The sequence below is a fragment of the Capra hircus genome, chromosome 16, assembly GCF_001704415.2.
Source record: "Capra hircus breed San Clemente chromosome 16, ASM170441v1, whole genome shotgun sequence".
NCBI lineage: Eukaryota > Metazoa > Chordata > Mammalia > Artiodactyla > Bovidae > Capra > Capra hircus.
The window spans coordinates 62,006,315-62,023,201 of NC_030823.1; the positions used below are offsets into that span (position 1 = coordinate 62,006,315).

The 16,887-nt window shown below is 46.8% G+C and overlaps 2 long non-coding RNA genes across 10 annotated transcripts in view; both read right to left on the reverse strand.

Moving 5' to 3' along the window:
• LOC108637789 lies at positions 239-1,654 on the reverse strand. Its single transcript, XR_001919319.1, has 2 exons — positions 1,475-1,654; positions 239-683 (listed from the first exon to the last, which is right to left on the reverse strand). It is a non-coding gene; the product is annotated as an uncharacterized LOC108637789 (long non-coding RNA).
• The window catches only part of LOC106503003, a 66,702-nt gene continuing 51,663 nt past the window's right edge, over positions 1,849-16,887 (reverse strand). For 8 of the 9 annotated variants that reach the window (XR_001919328.1, XR_001296672.2, XR_001919322.1 and 5 more), the window contains one exon: positions 1,849-1,991. This is a non-coding gene — a long non-coding RNA (uncharacterized LOC106503003). Of the gene's footprint in view, positions 1,992-15,228; positions 15,268-16,887 lie in introns of those variants that run through there. The other variant, XR_001919321.1, reaches the window with a different exon arrangement.

Genomic DNA, 16,887 nt, shown 5'->3' on the forward strand with positions numbered 1-16,887 from the left:
AGACAGATGTGTGTGTGTGTGTGTGTGTGTGTGTGTGTGTGTGTGTGTGTGTGTGTGTGTGTAGTATTGAGTGGGAATGGTAATGTCCTCAATAATAATTCAGAATGATTTCCTAGATATGAACATTGTCAAGTATCGGAAGGCAAATATGTATTCATTACATGTCAGTCATTGCTTGAGAAGAATTTTAAATGGGGAAATACTCAAAAAAGAATGCCAATAGAAAAAAAAATCAGGCTTTCAAGTGGTCGATATTATTTATTATAGGTAGAGATAGAGACAGAGATACACACTGAGCAAGGAGTAAACAGAAAAAGATCAAATGCTGGAAGTTTTCCCAGGGTTGTGAATTATGGGTGCGTTTGCTTCCTTTTTTTCTGTAGGGTTCTGTGCTGTCTGAGTTTTTTGTTTTACCATGAACAGATATGACTCTGTAATGGTGGGTGGGATGAATACATTTTAAAATTTGTTTTTCAAATGTAGATCACCTTGCCTTGACACAGCTTCATCACGAAGTCTCACTGAAAGCTGAGTGATCTGAGTCCAAAGTCTATAGATCTTCCTACCTCACGGCTCAGCCCACCTTCCTGTTGTCCAGCACAGCATCCAGCAAAGACCCTCATCCTTATCTGAGGGCAGAGGGTGAGTGAAACCACACGAAGGGGGTAGTTCAGCACACAGGTCTGTGGGAACCGAGTTCAGAGGTAGGCCAAGAGGCCACCCAGTGCTCCATTGCTGTGCTCTAACCCCTAGCACACCCGGCTTCCCACTACCACCCCCCCCACCCCCGCCCCAGCTTGCTCCAAAAAGATTCGTTAGCAAAATGGAAAAGGGAGGAGATCAGATATAGGAGGGGAATGAGACCAAGAAGGGGATTTCTAACAAAGAATTGAAACCACCCTATTCAGAAGCAGGCAGGTTTCTGAGGATTTCTATGGGTGGGTGGGAAGAGAAGGCCTGAAAAAAACCAGAGGCAGGAGGAAGGTTCATGTGAGCTCCAGGACACCCCACCTTCTCCTCTGGCTCCAACACCCTCCACTCACTGTCACCTCTCTTAAATCCCCTTTTGTGCTTCTCTTATCTCCCTTACCCAAGCTCTATCTCCCACCCCCAACTTAATTCCTTCCCCACCTGACCATATAAGCTTGTCTCTCCAGGGCCTGCAATTCCTGCTGTGTGGGTGACAGTCACACCCAGTGCTTGCAGAGGGAAGTAGCTTGTGAGGTCAGGGAGGAAGTGACGGGTGGGGCCGGGTGCAAAGGAGAAAAGCTGCGAGTGGACTTTACAGAAGTGTGGCGAGGGTGGCTGAGGGAGCCCAGCTCCACGCCACCCCCGCCCCATCGTGCGGTTACTGTGGCCCAGCCTTGAGCGGCCCTCCATGTTGGCTTCCCAGTGGGTGGGTGTCCAAGAAACTATGGAAGCAGAGGGCAGGAAAGAGCAGGCACTGCTGGGCGATGCCCACCTTTGCACTCACCTGGCAAGGACCACTGGAAGCAGTGGCCGTAGGTTGACATCTGTTCTTTACATCCCAGCACCAAATAGATTGCTTGACAGTGGTTTAACATGCACATCTAAGATGCGCGCATGCATATGTGTGTGTCTGTGTGTGTGTTTCGGGGAGGTTAGTTGGGGCTCATCGGAGAAGGCAATGGCACCCCACTCCAGTACTCTTGCTTGGAAAATCCCACGGACGGAGGAGCCTGGAAGGCTGCAGTCCATGGGGTCGCTGAGGGTCAGACACTACTGAGAGACTTCACTTTCACTTTTCAGTTTCATGCATTGGAGAAGGAAGTGGCAACTCACTCCATTGTTCTTGCCTGGAGAGTCCCAGGGAAGGGGAGCCTGGTGGGCTGCCGTCTATGGGGTCTCACAGAGTCGGACACGACTGAAGCGACTTAGCAGCAGCAGCAGCAGCATGGGAGGCAATGATGGGAGGGTCCCTCTGGAGAGTGAGATGACTTCTGCATTCCTCCAGACTTCTGGGGGAGGAACTGGATAACAAGTTCAGAAAAATCATTAAGTCTTGGGGGATTTGGAGCCAATCTTCCCACAGCCAGATATGTTCACATCTGTCTGTCAGACCTCATTGCCCTCAGTTTTATCTTTTGGAAGCCTGACTTCTTTTTTGTATATATATATATTTTTTAAAAATCTTGTGTTCTTGAAAAACATAAGCCATCACTTATGATTTCCATGACACTGAGAGTTCACCACAGGAGACAGTCTGACACAGTGGTCAGGACATGTACCACAGAACCAGACAGACCTTGAAAAGCCTAATTCTGACCATGGCGAACTGGGTGACCAGTTTGAGCATCTGTAAAGCAGGGATGATCCTAGTTCCTCCCTCACAGGATTGTTGTAAGAAATAAATTAGCCCATACGTGTTGCACTGAAGCACAGAACCCAGCACTCAGTGAGACTGCTATGGTCCTGTCATCTGGTCAGCACTCTCCATATGGCTTTGCCCCCAGTAAAGCTATTCTGGGTAGTTAGTAATAGACTTGGCACCAGAAAAAGGGTAGCAAACTGTGGCCTGTGGACCACATCCTACCTGACACCTACCTACTTTTGTTTGGCCTGAGAGCTAAGAATGTTTGTCCTTTGTTTTTCGTTTTTAAATTTTGACTGTGCTGAGTCTTCCTTGCAACTCAAGGGCATCTCCAGTTGCAACACAAGGGCTTCTGGTTTCCATGCTTCTTGTTTCCAATGGCTCCTCTTGTTGCAGAGCACAGTCTCTAGAGCTCATGGGTTTCAATACTTAGCCAACTTAGTTGCCCCATGGCATGTAGGATCTTAGTTCCCCAATCAGGGATTGAACCCTCGTCTCCTGCATTGTATGGTGAATTCTTAACTACTGTATAGTTTTTTGTTTTTTAATGATTGGGAAAAAATCAAGAAGAAGAATATTTTACAACAGGTGAAAAGTATATGAGACTCACGTTACAGTGCCCATGAGTAAAGCTTTTTCTGGAACACAAAACCCCTTCTGGAACACAACCACAGTCATTTGCTCTGTATCTTCTATAGCTGCTTTTGCAAAGGACCCACAAAAACTATAATACTTTCTGACCCTTTGCAAAAAAAAGCCCGGTCAACCCTGAATTAGAGCATCAGTAGCCCAATTCCAGCTGTGCTTCCCACCTATTACCAGAGATAATACTTTGCCCTTTGTCACCACAAAAATGCCCACCAGCAGAGTCCACACACACCATTGGCTCATTCACCATGTTGTTGTTGACACCAGCTGGCCTACACATTGAAAAGTGTAAGACAGGACTTGGCAATAAAGCATTACTGTTATTTTCTGAGCAAGCACTTGGGGGTGGTACAGTCCCAGTCACCCCTACTGAAAAGATTCAATGTGTTCTTTGTTCTCCCAGTCCTTGATCTTTCACTCTTATTACTATTTCTCAGGCCTGCTGTATCCGTGAGCACTAGCTCAGCTGGGAAAATATGAGTTGGGCTTTGTCTATACCTTTAATCAGTTTACTGGAAAGAAGTCAGAAACCAAAAGTAAAAGAGAAAAAGCCTTAAAACATATACATTATTGAGTGCTTGCTATATGCCAGGCACTTTGGGGATTAGAGTGTGAATAAAGAAAGATCCCTGAGAGAGGAAGAGAGAAACAGTAAGGCAAATAGTTCTAAAACAGTGCAAAAGCTGCTATAATTGAGGCATGTACAAAGTACTGAGGGAGCAAAGAAAATGACTTCGTTTACTGGGATATTGACAAGGAGCATAAGGAACAGTCACAGGGAGGTGACAGCTTAGAAGAGTGGAGAAGAGTTTGTTAGATGTGAATAGAGGGTGAAGTCGTGAAAGTACAGGAGAATAGTAAGGGCAAAAGTAGAGATAGGGTACCCAGGGCAAGTTCAAGTAGATGGGTTACAAAGGGGAAATAAGCTAGCACTAGTGTGTGGGTGAGCCTATGTACCCTAGTCAGTGGGTAACACTTTTACTCTACACATAGATAGCCTTCAGAGACTTCATAGATTTAAAAGAGAGGCGCGAGATCACAGATATGTGTGTTAAATGTGATTATTGATAGCAACAGAGAGGGATGCGCTGGCATAGAGTAAATCTTGGGTTAAAAGCAAGTCCTGGGTGATAGAGAAGTGTGTCAGGAAGAGAAATCTTGGATTTAGAGGTAACAGGACTTCATGACATGTTGAGTTCTTAGGTGAAGGAGAGAACAGAGTTAAAGAATGAATCCAGGGATTCTGGAGTGGTACTTAGATAGATATTAGTGCCACTAACTGAAGCAGAAGATGCTAGAGAAGTAGTAGTTCTACTTGGGCTGACGGTGATCCATTAGTTCAGTCGCTCAGTCGTGTCCAACTCTTTGCGACCCCATGAATCGCAGCACGCCAGGCCTCCCTGTCCATCACCAACTCCCAGAATTTACTCAAACTCATGTCCATCGAGTCAGTGATGCCATCCAGCCATCTCATTCTCTGTCGTCCCCTTCTTCTCCTGCCCCCAATCCCTCCCAGCATCAGAGTCTTTTCCAATGAGTCAACTCTTCACATGAGGTGGCCAAAGTATTGGAGTTTCAGCTTTAGCATCAGTCCTTCCAATGAACACCCATGACTGGTCTCCGTTAGGATGGACTGGTTGGATCTCCTTGCAGTCCAAGGGACTCTCAAGAGTCTTCTCCAACACCACAGTTCAAAAGCATCAGCTCTTTGGTGCTCACCTTTCTTCACAGTCCAACTCTCACATCCATAAATGACTACTGTAAAAACCATAGCCTTGACTAGATGGACCTTGGTTGGCAAAGTGATGTCTCTGCTTTTTAATATGCTATATAGGTTGGTCATAGCTTTCCTTCCAAGGAGTAAGCATCTTTTAATTTCATGGCTGCAATTACCATCTGCAGTGATTTTGGAGCCCCCCAAAATAAAGTCTGACACTGTTTCCACTGTTTCCCCATCCATTTGCCATGAAGTGATGGGACCAGATGCCATGATCTTCCTTTTCTGAATGTTGAGCTTTAAGCCAACTTTTTCACTCTCCTCTTTCACTTTCATCAAGAGGCTTTTGAGTTCCTCTTCACTTTCTGCCATAAGGGTGGTATCATCTGCATATCTGAGGTTATTGATATTTCTCCCGGCAACCTTGATTCCAGCTTGTGTTTCTTCCAGTCCAGCGTTTCTCATGATGTACTCTGCATAGAAGTTAAATAAGCAGGGTGACAATATACAGCCTTGATGTACTCCTTTTCCTATTTGGTACCAGTCTGTTGTGTCAATCCTTGGACATGATTAACTTGTAGAAGATGGCACAGTTTTAGGTCATCCAGGTGAAGAAATCCAGTAGGCAATCACTGACACTATAAGCTGAGAGCCTGGAAGATATAGGGGCTTAGAAATAGGTGTTTAAGAATCATCAGTCAATGGGACTTCCCTGGCAGTCCAGTGGTTACGACTCCACACTTCCAATGCAGGGGTTGTGGATTCGATCCCTGATTTAGGGAACTAGATCCCACATGCTTTTCAATGTTCCCAAAGGAAAAAAAAATCATAGCCTATGATGCATGAGATTAGAGGACATTATTCAGCAAATATGAAAGGGAAAGAAAAAATTACAGTTAGAACTCTGGAGAGTACTAGTGTTTCAGTTCAGTTCAGTTCAGTTCAGTTGCTCAGTTGTGTCCGACTCTGAGACCCCATAGACTGCAGCATGCCAGGCCTCCCTGTCCATCTACAACTCCTGGAGCCTACTCAAACCCATGTCCATTGAGTCAGTGATGCCAACCATCTCATCCTCTGTCATCCCTTTCTCCTCCCACCCTCAATCTTTCCCAGCATCAAGGTCTTTTCAAACGAGTCAGTTCTTCACATCAGGTGGCCAAAGTATTGGAGTTTCAGCTTCAGCATCAGTCCTTCAGTGAATATTCAGGACTGATTTCCTGAATCCATTAGGATGGATTGGTTGGATATCCTTGGAGTCCAAGGGACTGTCAAGAATCTTCTCCAACACCACACTTCAAAAGCATCAACTCTTCGGCGCTATGACTGCTGGAAAAACCATAGCCTTGGCTAGATGGGGAGAAGGAAATGGCAACCCACTCCAGTATTCTTGCCTGGAAAATCTCATGGACAGAGGAACCTGGTCAGGCTACAGTCCATGGGGTTGCAAAGAGTTGGACACGACTGAGCAACTTCACTCACTCACTCAGGCTAGATGGACCTTTGCTGGCAGAGTAATGTTTCTGCTTTTTAATATGCTGTCTAGGTTGGTCATAACTTTTCTTCCAAGGAGCAAGCATCTTTTAATTTCATGGCTGCAGTCACCGTCTGCAGTGATTTTGGAGCCCAAGAAAATAAAGTCTGTCACTGTTTCCATTCTTTCCCCATCTGTTCACCATGAAGTGATGGGGCCAGATGCCATGACCTTAGTTTTCTGAATGTTGAGTTTTAAGCCAACTTTTTCACTCTGCTCTTTCACTTTGATCCAGAGGCTCTTTAGTTCTTGTTCACTTTCTGCCATAAGGTTGGTGTCATCTGCATATCTGAGGTTATTGATATTTCTTCTGGCAGTCTTGATTCCAGCTTGTGCTTCATCCAGCCCAGTGTTTCTCATGATGTATTCTGCATAGAAGTTAAATAAGAAGGGTGACAATATACAGCCTTGGCATACTCCTTTCCCTATTTGGAACCAGTCTGTTGTTCCATGTCCAGTTCTAACTGTTGCTTCCTGACCTGCATACAGATTTCTCAAGAGTCAGGTCAGGTAGTCTGGTATTCCCATCTCTTTAAGAATTTTTCAGGGGGGCAGTCCTAAGATGGCAGAGGAATTGGATGGGGAGACCACTTTCTCCCCCACAAATTCATCAAAAGAACATTTAAACGCTGAGTAAATTCCACAAAACAACTTCTGAATGCCGGCAGAGGACATCAAGCACCCAGAAAAGCAGCCCATTGTCTTCGAAAGGAGGTAGGAAAGAATATGAAACACAAAAAAAAAAAGAGACAAAAGAGGTAGGGACAGAGCTCTGTCCTGGGAAGGGAGTCTTAAAAAGAGAGAAGTTTCCAAACACCAGGAAACACTCTCACTGCCGAGTCTGTGGCGAGCCTTGGAAGCACAGTGGGCAACATAACAGGTAGGAAAAACAAATAAATAATTAAACCCCACAGATTACAAGCCCAACAGTAACTACCCCAGCAGAGAAGCAGCACGGACACCTGCACCCACCACTAGCAAGCGGGGGCTGGGCAGGGAGGCAGGGGCTGCATTGCTTAGAGTAAGGATCTGGCCTGAATGCCCTGAGGGCAGTCTGAGCAAACTAACGGGGGCTAGCAAACCAGACTGTGGGATAGCTACCACGCAAAAAGCCCTAAGACACCGCGAGACCCGCGGACAGAACAAAGGACTGAACAGAACTAAGGACTGAACAGAACTAGCCAGCTGCAGACATTCCCCTCCGGTGACAGGCAGCCAGAGCTGGAAGGGGGCAATCGCAGCCCCAGAGATACAGTTCAGTTCAGTTGCTCAGTCATGTCCAACTCGTTGCGACCCCATGAATTGCAGCACGCCAGGCCTCCCTGTCCATCACCAACTCCCGCAGCTCACTCAGACTCATGTCCATCGAGTCCGTGATGCCATCCAGCCATCTCATCCTGGGTTGTCCCCTTCTCCTCCTGCCCCCAATCCCTCCCAGCATCAGAGTCTTTTCCAATGAGTCAACTCTTCACATGAGGTGGCCAAAGTACTGGAGTTTCAGCTTTAGCATCATTCCTTCCAAAGAAATCACAGGGTTGATCTCCTTCAGAATGGACTGGTTGGATCTCCTTGCAGTCCAAGGGACTCTCAAGAGTCTTCTCCACACCACAGTTCAAACGCATCAATTCTTCAGCACTCACAGCCTTCTTAACAGTCCAACTCTCACATCCACAATGACCACTGGAAAAACCATAGCCTTGACTAGACGGACCTTAGTCGGCAAAGTAATGTCTCTGCTTTTGAATATACTATCTAGGTTGGTCATAACTTTTCTTCCAAGGAGTAAGCGTCTTTTAATTTCATGGCTGTAGTCACCATCTGCAGTGATATTGGAGCCCCAAAAAATAAAGTCTGACACTGTTTCCACTGTTTCCCCATCTATTTCCCATGAAGTGATGGGACGAGATGCCATGATCTTCGTTTTCTGAATGTTGAGTTTTAAGCCAACTTTTTCACTCTCTACTTTCCTTTCATCAAGAGGCTTTTTAGTTCCTCTTCACTTTCTGCCATAAGGGTGGTGTCATCTGCATATCTGAGGTTATTGATATTTCTCCTGGCAATCTTGATTCCAGCTTGTGTTTCTTCCAGTCCAGCGTTTCTCATGATGTACTCTGCATAGAAGTTAAATAAGAAGGTGACAATATACAGCCTTGACGTACTCCTTTTCCTATTTGGAACCAGTCTGTTGTTCCATGTCCAGTTCTAACTGTTGCTTCCTGACCTGCATACAGATTTCTCAAGAGGCAGGTCAGGTGGTCTGGTATTCCCATCTCTTTCAGAATTTTCCACAGTTTATTGTGATCCACACAGTCAAAGGCTTTGGCATAGTCAATAAAGCAGAAATAGATGTTTTTCTGGAACTCTCTTGCTTTTTCCATGATCCAGTGGATGTTGGCAATTTGATCTCTGGTTCCTCTGCCTTTTCTAAAACCAGCTTGAACATCAGGGAGTTCACGGTTCATGTATTGCTGAAGCCTGGCTTGGAGAATTTTGAGCATTACTTTACCAGCCGGTGAGATGAGTGCAATTGTGTGGTAGTTTGAGCATTCTTTGGCATTTCCTTTCTTTGGAATTGGAATGAAAACTGACCTTTTCCAGTCCTGTGGCCACTGCTGTGTTTTCCAGATTTGCTGGCATATTGAGTGCAGCACTTTCACAGCATCATCTTTCAGGATTTGAAACAGCTCAACTGGAATTCCATCACCTCCACTAGTTTTGTTTGTAGTGATGCTTTCTAAGGCCCACTTGACTTCACTTTCCAAGATGTCTGGCTCTAGATTAGTGATCGCATCATCATGACTATCTGGGTCGTGAAGATCTTTTTTGTACAGTTCTTCTGTGTATTCCTGCCACCTCTTCTTAATATCTTCTGCTTCTGTTAGGTCCAGACCATTTCTGTCCTTTATCGAGCCCATCTTTGCATGAAATATTCCCTTGGTATCTCTAATTTTCTTGAAGAGATCTTTCCCATTCTGTTGTTTTCCTCTATTTCTTTGCATTGATCGCTGAAGAAGGCTTTCTTATCTCTTCTTGCTATTCTTTGGAACTCTGCATTCAGATGCTTATATCTTTCCTTTTCTCCTTTGCTTTTCACCTCTCTTCTTTTCACAGCTATTTGTAAGGCCTCCCCAGACAGCCATTTTGCTTTTCTGCATTTCTTTTCCATGGGGATGGTCTTGATCCCTGTCTCCTGTACAATATCACGAACCTCATTCCATAGTTCATCAGGCACTCTATCAGATCTAGGCCCTTAAATCTATTTCTCACTTCCACTGCATAATCATAAGGGATTTGATTTAGGTCATACCTGAATGGTCTAGCAGTTTTCCCTACTTTCTTCAATTTGAGTCTGAATTTGGTAATAAGGAGTTCATGATCTGAGCCACAGTCAGCTCCCAGTCTTGTTTTTGTTGACTATATAGAGCTTCTCCATCTTTGGCTGCAAAGAATATAATCAATCTGATTTTGGTGTTGACCATCTGGTGATGTCCATGTGTAGAGTCTTCTCTTGTGCTGTTGGAAGAGGGTGTTTGCTATGACCAATGCATTTTCTTGGCAAAACTCTATTAGTCTTTGCCCTGCTTCATTCCGTATTCCAAGGCTAAATGTGCCTGTTACTCCAGGTGTTTCTTGACTTCCTACTTTTGCATTCCAGTCGCCTATAATGAGAAGGACATCTTTTTTTGGGTGCTAGTTCTAAAAGGTCTTGTAGGTCTTCATAAAACCGTTCAACTTCAGCTTCTTTAGCATTACTGGTTGGGGCATAGACTTGGATAACTGTGATAATGAATGGTTTGCCTTGGAGATGAACAGAGATCATTCTGTCGTTTTTGAGATTGCATCCAAGTACTGCATTTCGGACTCTTTTGTTGACCATGATGGCTACTCCATTTCTTCTAAGGGATTCCTGCCTGCAGTAGTAGATATAACGGTCATCTGAGTTAAATTCACCCATTCCGGTCCATTTTAGTTCGCTGATTCCTAGAATGTCGATGTTCACCCTTGCCATCTCTTGTTTGATCACTTCCAATTTGCCTTGATTCATGGACCTAACATTCCAGGTTCCTATGCAATATTGCTCTTTACAGCATCAGATCTTGCTTCTATCACCAGTCACCTCCACAACTGGGTATTGTTTTTGCTTTGGCTCCATCCCTTCATTCTTTCTGGAGTTATTTCTCCACTGATCTCCAGTAGCATATTGGGCACCTAATGACCTGGGGAGTTCCTCTTTTGGTATCCTATCATTTTGCCTTTTCATACTGTTCATGGGGTTCTCAAGGCAAGAATACTGAAGTGGCTTGCCATTCCCTTCTCCAGTGGACCACGCTCTGTCAGACCTCTCCACCATGACCCGCCTGTCTTGGGTTGCCCCGTAGGCATGCCTGGTTTCATTGAGTTAGACAAGGCTGTGTTCCTAGTGTGATTAGATTGACTAGTTTTCTGTGAGTATGGTTTCAGTGTGTCTGCCCTCTGATGCCCTCTTGCAACACCTACCATCTTTCTTGGGTTTCTCTTCCCTTGGGCGTGGTGTATCTCTTCTCGGCTGCTCCAGCAAAGCACAGCCGCTGTTCCTTTCCTTCAATCAGGAGTATCTCCTTACCGCCACCGTTCCTGACCTTCAACGTGGGATAGCTCCTCTAGGCCCTCCTGTGCTGCACAGCCACCACTCCTCGGGTTGCTCCTCCCGGCTGCCGGCCCTAGCCTCGGGCGTGGGTGGCTCCTCCCAGTGCCGCCCCTGGCTTCAGGCTCAGGGTGGCTCCTCAATTTCACCATCCCTGGCCTCGGGGGCGAGGTGGCTTTACCTGGCTGCCCCTGACCTCGGACGTGGGGTAGCTCCTCCCGGCCGCCGCCCTGATCTCGGACACCGGGTGTCTCCTCCCGGCCGCCACTGACCTCGGAAGCAGGGTAGCTCCTCTCGTCCGCCACCCCTGACCTCGGACTCGGGTAGCTATTCTCGGCCGCCATCCCTGACCTCAGACTCGGGGTGTCTCCTCCCGGCCCCCGCCCCTGACCTCGGACGCAGGGCGGCTCCTCCCGGCTGCCAACCTGATCTCGGACACAGGGTGTTTATTCCCAGCCGCCCCTGACCTCGGACTCGGGGTGTCTCCTGCCGGCCCCCGCCGCTGACCTCGGACTCGGGGTAGCTCCTCTTGGCTGCCGCCCCTGACCTCGGACGCGGGGTAGCTCCTCCCGGCCGCCGCCCTGTTCTCGGACATCGGGTGTCTCCTCCCGGCCGCCCCTGACCTCGGACTCGGGGTAGGTCTTCTCGGCCGCCGCCCCTGACCTCGGACTCGGGTAGCTTCTCTCGGCCACCATCCCTGACCTCAGACTTGGGGTGTCTTCCTCCAGACGCCACTGACCTCCGACACAGGTTAGCTCCTCTCGGCTGCAGCCCTGACCTCGGACGCGGGTAGCTCCTCTCCGCTGCCGCCCCTGACCTCAGACTCGGGATGTCTCCTGCCGGCCCCCGCCCCTGACCTCAGACGCAGGGTAGCTCCTCCCGGCCGCTGCCCTGATCTCAGACACCGGGTGTCTCCTCCCGGCCACCCCTGACCTCGGATTCGGGTAGCTTCTCTCAGCCACCGTCCCTGACCTCAGACTCGGGGTAGCTCCTCCCGGCTGCCGCCCTGATCTCGGACACCGGGTGTCTCCACCCGGCTGCCACTGACCTCGGAGGCAGGGTAGCTCCTCCCAGCCGTCGTCACTGACCTCGGACGTGGGGTAGCTCCTCCCGGCCAGCGCCCTGATCTCGGACACCGGGTGTTTCCTCCCGGCCGCCACTGACCTCCGACACAGGTTAGCTCCTCTGGGCCACCGCCTCTGACCTCAGATGCGGGGTAGCTCCTCCCAGCCGCTGCCACTGACCTCGGACGCAGGGTAGCTCCTCTCGGCCATTCCTGCACCGTAGCAGCATGGCACTCTAGGCCGCTGCCCGTGACCTCGGACTTGGGGTAGCTCCTCTCAGCCACACTTAGTGAGCCGGCCGGCTGGCTGGCTGCCGCCTTGCGCTTAGTGAGCCAGCTGGCTGGCAGCCGCCTTGCACTTAGTGAGCCGGCTCAACACCTCATCACCTGAGCTGCTCGGACCTGGGAAGGGCACAGAACGCACGCCCAACCGAGTCTGCGCCTCTGAGGACTACCCGAGTGCTTGGACCTGAGTGGCTTAGGTCTGGGAGGTGCATGCAGCCCAGGGCCGGCCTCAGACGGTTCCCAGGGAGCAACCTAGAGCCTGAGCAGTGTGGGCAGGGAGGGCACACACGCTGTGAATGTGGGCAGGGCCAGTATGGCTGAGACACTGCAAGCACACGCCAGTGTATTTGTTTGCAGTGTCCCTCCCTCCCCACAGCACGACTGAACAAGTGAGCCTAAAAAATGTGTCCCCCACCGCCCCCTTTGTGTCAGGTGGAAATCAGACACTGAAGAGACCAGGAAACAGAAGAAGCTAAAACAGAGGGAACTGCCTTGGAAGTGACAGGTGCAATAGATTAAAACCCTGCCCTTAGTACCAACTACATAGGAAGGGGCCTATTGATCTTGAGAAATATAAGCCGGACCAAGGAACCATCCAAAAATGAACTGACCCCACAATACCCACAACAATACCAGAGAAAGTCCTAGATATATTTTTACTATTTTTACGATCATTTTTTAAATTAATTTTTAAAAAATTTTAAGTCCTTTATTACTCCTTTAATTTTCACTTTTATAACCTACTATTACTTTGCAAAAAAAAAAAGACCCTATTTTTTAAAGCAAACTTCATATGTATATGTTATATAATTATTGTGACTTTTTTTTCTCTTTCTTTTTTCTCTTCTTTTCTTTAATATTGTATTTTTGAAATTCCAGACTCGACTCTACATTTTAATCTTTGTTTTTTGGTATTTGTTATCAATTTTGTACCTTTAAGAACCCAATCTTAAGTACCCATTTTTCCTTGGGAGTGAGATTACTAGCTTGACTGCTCTCTCCCCCTTTGGACTCTCCTTTTTCTCCACCAGGTCACCTCTGTCTCCTCCCTACCCCCTCTCTTCTCTATCCAACTCTATGAATCTCTGAGTGTTCCAGATGGTGGAGAACACTTAGTTCAGTTCCGTTCAGTTCAGTCGCTCAGTCTTGTCCAACTCTTTGCAACCCCATGAATCGCAGCACGCCAGGCCTCCCTGTCCATCACCATTTCCCGGAGTTCACTCAGACTCATGTCCATCGAGTCCGTGATGCCATCCAGCCATCTCATCCTCTGTCGTCCCCTTCTCCTCCTGCCCCCAATCCCTCCCAGCATCAGAGTCTTTTCCAATGAGTCAACTCTTTGCATGAGGTGGCCAAAGTACTGGAGCCTCAGCGTTAGCATCATTCCTTCCAAAGAAATCCTAGGGCTTATCTCCTTCAGAATGGACTGGTTGGATCTCCTTGCAGTCCAAGGGACTCTCGAGAGTCTTCTCCAACACCACAGTTCAATTGCATCAATTCTTCAGCGCTAACAGCCTTCTTCACAGTCCAACTCTCACATCCATACATGACCACTGGAAAAACCATAGCCTTGACTAGATGGACCTTAGTCGGCAAAGTAATGTCTCTGCTTTTGAATATGCTATCTAGGTTGCTCATAACTTTTCTTCCAAGGAGCAAGCATCTTTTAATTTCATGGCTTCCTGACCTTCAACATGGGATAGCTCCTCTAGGCCCTCCTGTGCCTGCGCAGCCACCACTCCTCGGGTTGCTCCTCCCGGGGCAACTGATTACTGGCTCGATCTGTCTCTCTCTTTTTGATTCCCCCCTTTTATCCTCCTGGCCACCTCTGTCTCCTTCCTCCCTCTTCTCTTCTCTGTATAACTCCGTGAACATCTCTGAGTGGTCCAGTTGTGGAGTGCACATATGAAGTGATTACTGGCTAGCTTGCTCTCTCCTCTATTGATTCCACCTCATCTCATTCGGGTCACCTCTAACTCCCTCCTCCCTCGTCTCTTTTCCATGTAACTTTGTGAACCTCTCTGGGTGTCCCTCACTGTGGAGAAACTTTTCATCTTTAACCTAGATGTTTTATTAACGGTGCTGTATAGAAGGGGAAGTCTTGAGACTACTGTAAAAATACGACTGAAAACCAGAAGCAGGAGGTTTAAGTCGAAATCCTGAGAACACCAGAGAACTCCTGACACCAGGGAACATTAATTGACAGTGCAGTTCAGTTCAGTCGCTCAGTCATGTCCGACTTTTTGCGACCCCATGAATTGCGGCACGCCCAGCCTCCCTGTCCACCACCAACTCCTGGAATTCACTCAGAATCACGTCCATCGAGTCAGTGATGCCATCCAGCCATCTCATCCTCTGTCGTCCCCTTCTCCTCCTGCCCCCAATCCCTCCCAGCATCAGAGTCTTTTCCAATGAGTCAACTCTTCGCATGAGGTGGCCAAAGTACTGGAGTTTCAGCTTTAGCATCATTCCTTCCAAAGAAATCCCAGGGTTGATCTCCTTCAGAATGGACTGGTTGGATCTCCTTGCAGTCCAAGGGACTCTCAAGAGTCTTCACCAACACCACAGTTCAAACGCATCAATTCTTCGGCGCTCAGCTTTCTTCACAGTCCAACTCTCACATCCATACATGACCACTGGAAAAACCATAGCCTTGACTAGATGGACCTTAGTTGGCAAAGTAATGTCTCTGCTTTTGAATATGCTATCTAGGTTGGTCGTAACTTTTCTTCCAAGGCATAAGCGTCTTTCAATTTCATGGCTGCAGTCACCATCTGCAGTGATTTTGGAGACCCCCAAAATAAAGTCTGACACTGTCTCCACTGTTTCCCCATTTATTCCCATGAAGTGATGGGACCGGATGCCATGCTCTTCGTTTTCTGAATGTTGAGCTTTAAGCCAACTTTTTCACTCTCCTCTTTCACTTTCATCAAGAGGCTTTTTAGTTCCTCTTCACTTTCAGCCATAAGGGTGGTGTCATCTGCATATCTGAGGTTATTGATATTTCTCCCAGCAACCTTGATTCCAGCTTGTGTTTCTTCCAGTCCAGCATTTCTCATGATGTGCTCTGCATAGAAGTTAAATAAGCAGGGTGACAATATACAGCCTTGATGTACTCCTTTCCCTATTTGGAACCAGTCTGCTGTTCCATGTCCAGTGCTAACTGTTGCTTCCTGACCTGCATACAGATTTCTCAAGAGGCAGGTCAGGAGCTCATCAAATGCCTCCATACCTACACTGAAACCAAGCACCACTCAAGGGCCAGAGAAAGACATACCATGCAAATTCTCCAGCAACACAGGAACACAGCCCCTTGCTCCAATATACAGGCTGCCCAAAGTTTCTCCAAAACCATTGACATCTCATAACTAATTACTTGACACTTCATTGCACTCCAGAGAGAAGAAAACCAGCTCCACCCAGCAGAACACCGACACAAGCTTCCCTAAACAAGAAACCTTGACAAGCCCCCTGTACAACCCCACCCACAGCGAGGAAACTCCACAATAAAGAGAACCCCACAAACTGCCAGAATACAGAAAGGCCACCCCAAACTCAGCAATATAAACAAAATAAGAGACAGAGGAATACCCAGCAGGTAAAGGAACAGGATAAATGCCCTCCAAACCAAACAAAAGAGGAAGAGATAGGGAATCTACCTGATAAAGAATTCTGAATAATGATAGTGAAAATGATCCTAAATCTTGAAATCAAAATGGAATCACAGATAAATAGCCTGGAGACAAGGATTGAGAAGATGCAAGAAAGGTTTAACAAGAACCTAGAAGAAATAAAAAAGAGTCAATATATAATGAATAATGCAATAAATGAGATAAAAAACACTCTGGAGGCAACAAATAGTAGAATAACAGAGGCAGATGATAGGATTAGTGAAGTAGAAGATAGAATGGTAGAAATAAATGAATCAGAGAGGAAAAAAGAAAAATGAATTAAAAGAAATGAGGACAATCTCAGAGACCTCCAGGACAGTGTTAAATGCTCCAACGTTCAAACCATAGGAGTCCCGGAAGAAGAAGACAAAAAGAAAGACCATGAGAAAATACTTGAGGAGATAATAGTTGAAAACGTCCCTAAAATGGGGAAGGAAATAATCACCTAAGTCCAAGAAACCCAGAGAGTCCCAAACAGGATAAACCCAAGGTGAAACACCCCAAGACACATATTAATCAAATTAACAAAGATCAAAAACAAAGAACAAATATTAAAAGCAGCAAGGGAAAAACAACAAATAAAACACAAGGGGATTCCCATAAGGATAACAGCTGATCTTTCAACAGAAACTCTTCAGGCCAGGAGGGAATGGCAAGACATATTTAAAGTGATCAAAGAAAATAACCTGCAGCCCAGATTACTGTACCCAGCATGGATCTCATTCAAATACGAAGGAAAAATCAAAAGCTTTACAGACAAGCAAAAGCTGAGAGAATTCAGCACCACCAAACCTGCTCTCCAACAAATGCTAAAGGATATTCTCTAGACAGAAAACACAAAAAGGGGGTATAAACTCAAACCCAAAACAATAAAGGAAGTGACAATGGGATCATACTTATCAATAATTACCTTAAACATAAATGGGTTGAATGCCCCCAACCAAAGACAAAGACTGGCTGAATGGATACAAAAACAAGACCCCTATATATGTTGTCTACAAGAGACCCACCTCAAA